Genomic DNA, 3,882 nt, shown 5'->3' on the forward strand with positions numbered 1-3,882 from the left:
TATGTAGTAATGTTAAGTTGTTTACGGGTAAAAGGACAAAAATCAAATGCAAATAAAAACAAAGATCAAACAGGAAATTAAAAATATAAATCAATCATCAGATTAATCAATATTGACAATAATTGTTAGTTGCAGCTGAATTTGAATAGTTTTGTTTTTTTATATCAGCTTTAAATTATTTAACATAAATATTTGTGTCATCTGCAACTATTGTTGTTTATTATTATATATTTAATTATTAGATTCACAGCTGATTTGTCCTTTAATTGATTATAATCTGTAACTATTTTAATGATCAATGAATTGTTTATTTTTTAAGGTGGTTTCAGTTTCTCTGATGTTTATTTTTCTGTTGAACAAACATTTATTAACCAAACAAGAAAATAATCATCAGATTAATCAATAATGAAAGAATAAAGCTGCTGGTTATTATTATTTAACATAAATACTGTTCTCAATATTTCATCAGTAGATTTTATTAATAAGATTATTAATAATAAGTTCAGCCTTGATATTTTACATCTATATTTATTAATTATTATTAATCTATAAACATCAACACGTTTTTCCAACAAGCTTCCCAGAAGTTAGAAAACAAAACATATAAAAGCAGAATAAATATGATGATGATTCTATAACTGAACTGTAAGTTTTTATGTTCATGCAGAATATTGAAAAACTTGATCAAAGATAATAAAAACATAAAAACAGCTGACAGTCTGTCCAGTAAACAAACCGTCTCCTGTCCGTCGGTCTCACCACGTCTCCATCATCACCTCCGTCTCCCAATGAGCTCCGGTCCATCGCTATGGCAACTGGTTGCCACGGGCGACGAGACACAGCCAGCGCCAGGCAGCATCCTCCTCAGTTGTTGTCGAAGGCAGAGAGAGGAGGAGAAGGCGCGGCGCGGAGCAGAAGATAAAAACCAAACTAAACACATCAAAACCATCCAATCAGACGGCTGGATCCTGCCTGCGGCGGTTTCTGCTCTTCCTCCTCCGGAGAGGATGAGAGGATGAGAGGATGAGAGGATGAGAGGATGGTGACAACTTGTTCTTGCGGGAAAGTGTTGCCTCAGCGCTCGGCGGTGTTGTGCTGACTGCAGGGTGAGTCTCAACTTCCCTTTTTTGCATGTGAGATGTGAGATTTGACCTGAGTGGCGGCTGTCAGGAGCCTTCAGGGTTCAGGGCGGTGCAGGGAGGTGAGCCGCGTCTCAGACCTCTGAGGCGGCCGTGAGATGGCGTCTCCCGCCGGTCAACACGCAGGAAACTGTGATGTCTTCTGCTTTCACTCTGCAATAACTGTTATTATCATCCTGACAAATGACAAATCAGTCTGGAGAGATGTTTATCCTGTGAATCTGGACAGATGCACTTTACATCCTTCAGCTACAGGTATCATCTTCTCAAAGTCTGATAATCAATATGATCAATATGTTCAGGTTTAATATAAGAAACAAACAAATCAATGCAGAGATGCAGAATTCAGACCATCAGGAGCTGAAGTTTGAGGCGTCACAAGATTAAAAAAAGGAAACTTAACAACCTGTTTCACATGTTTAAACCAGAGGAGCTCCACCCTGCCCCCCCTCCCCCATCACCACCACCACCACCATCACCACCCGCCCTGCCCTCCCCCCCCATCACCACCACCACCACCCCCCCCTCACGGCTCAGACAGAACCTCGTCTTGTTTCTCTTCTCTGTGATCATAAAGATCTTTACACACTAAATTTTTATTGTCATAACGTTCAAACACGTCGTCATTAGAGGCGTGTTTACATGTTCTCTTTCAACAGAAACCACTTTTCTTTTATTATGTTGTTAAAGGACAAATATTCTGCTCATCTCCAGCCTCTATATTTATATTCTGGGTCTCTACTGGAATAAAAACTCCTTATTTATCTTCTACTGGTCCTTTATGCAGCCCCTCAGTTCAGCCTCTGTCTCTAACAGGCCGTTTTAGCTCCTGTCTCTTTAAGGCCCGCCTCCTGATGAGCCCACTCTGTTCTGATTGGTCAGCTTCAGGAAGCTTCCTCCGGCTCCGGAGGCTACGTAAACAAACTATAGTAGCAGGATTTCACTTCTTCTTCTCCTTCTTTACTCAAAATGTCAACTTCTCAAATCCATCCGTACATGTTGGAGCTGAACAACACATGGAAACACCTTAGCAACCACCTTAGCAACCACCTTAGCAACCAAGGCTACAGAACAGACGCATGTTTATGAGCATGTGCGACGTGCCGACGTCAGCTCGTCAGCAAGGTAGAAAAAACGTCGCCAATGAAGCGTCAGAGCAGGTTGAAGCCCTGAGTTTTGACTTGCAGGCAGCGTTTCTACAAACATTCTGTTTGACATCCGACATCAGAACAGGAAATAAATAACAGGAAACCAGTACGCTCGCCGTCATTCAGATCTGACGTCTCCTGAAGATCAACAACTGGTAGAAAACATCTGGTTCTTTGATAAAAGTCTGTTGACATAAACATCAACTGTCCCTCAAAGGTTTCAGCTGGAATCATCCAATCACAGAGCTTTATGATGATCTTAATTAATTTCATTTACAGATTAAATTAATTGAATTGTCTACCGCTCTGACTGTCTTCGTCTCCGTAGCAACAGCAGCTGAGGCTCATGGGTATTTTTTGCCACAAAAATGAAAATTTCTTCTAAACGATGAAATAAAAATAATTCAAACTGGTTTCCAGAACATAAAATCTGCTGAAAACGACATCATAGTGATTTATAAACCGTTAATTAACTCTTTATAGATTATTAATGATAAATATGTTAACTTATCATTTAGTTTTATTTATTTTTTTGTTTTGTTTCATCATAGTTCAGTTTTCTTCTTCTGTTTATTGAAGCTGACAGTCGTGTTGAAGGCTAACAGTTTCCTACCGCTTCCAGTCTTTATGCTAAGCTAAGCTAACCACAGAGATGCTGTGAGCAGAAACTCATCCTGAATGTTGAAGTCTTCCTGTAAGGAAGGAGAGAAAAACAGACATCTGAAGACGAGAAGGAAATTCAGACGGACAGAAATTAATTAATGAGTCAGAGACAGAAAGATTTAAACTCATCAGGTTTTATCAGCTGATCAGATTCATTAAAACTCCTAAATCTGATATTAGTGGGGTGAAGATTAAAATCAGATCAAATTAACTTCCTGCTTTGTCACATTTACACAAACTGCAACATGAAAACATTTGTTTAAAAGTGTTGAAACTCGCCGCTGCACTGCACGCGCTCAGTACGGACCTGAGACTGAAGGGAAGAAAGAGAAGAGAGACGAGCTGTCAGAGTATTTATATCCACACTGACCTGCTTTAATTTCATTTATATTTAGAGTTCTGATATCTGAACACAATGATGACTGTCGGTGTCTGTATTTAATTACAGAGACTCAAACAGACTCTGCAGCATCAACCAGAGAAAAACAGGTCAAACATGAACCGAATCTCCTGAAAATCATCAATGTTTGTTTCCATCGACGCTGCTGCTGACGTGAATATCAGCTGATAAACAGTCGCTGCCGTTAAAACCGCTGCAGAAGAAGAAGAAAAACAACCAGATGACGTCATTAAAAGAGCAACAGTCAAAGTTCAAACGATGGAAAACATGATGTGAGGAAGGTTACAGCCTCCTCATCATCATCATCGCTCCACACACATCTGATGTTTTCAGTCACATGATTCATTTTTTCTACTTTTTGAAGTTTTTTTTAATGTGAAAAATAAGCAACATAAGAAACAGGATGGAAATGAGCTGCGTCCACATTAAAACACCAGAACAGGTCATTGTCCTCCTACTGAGCAGAAAACCAGCGAAGAAGAAACGACTGTTTCTGTTTCCTGACGTTTAGTTTATTTTTAGTTTATTGGTG

At 39.4% G+C, this 3,882-nt stretch overlaps 1 protein-coding gene across 2 annotated transcripts in view; it reads left to right on the forward strand.

Annotated features, from left to right (window-relative positions):
- The first annotated feature begins 1,037 nt into the window (after positions 1-1,037).
- Positions 1,038-3,882, forward strand: part of LOC121912586 (cortexin-2-like) — a 17,532-nt gene continuing 14,687 nt past the window's right edge. Inside the window, exons 1-2 of one of the 2 annotated variants that reach the window (XR_006100112.1) lie at positions 1,045-1,106; positions 3,399-3,460. The gene's annotated coding sequence lies outside the window, so the exon portion shown is untranslated. Of the gene's footprint in view, positions 1,107-3,398; positions 3,461-3,882 lie in introns of those variants that run through there. The other variant, XM_042434810.1, reaches the window with a different exon arrangement.

The sequence above is a fragment of the Thunnus maccoyii genome, chromosome 15 (genome assembly GCF_910596095.1).
Source record: "Thunnus maccoyii chromosome 15, fThuMac1.1, whole genome shotgun sequence".
In the NCBI taxonomy this organism is placed as follows: domain Eukaryota; kingdom Metazoa; phylum Chordata; class Actinopteri; order Scombriformes; family Scombridae; genus Thunnus; species Thunnus maccoyii.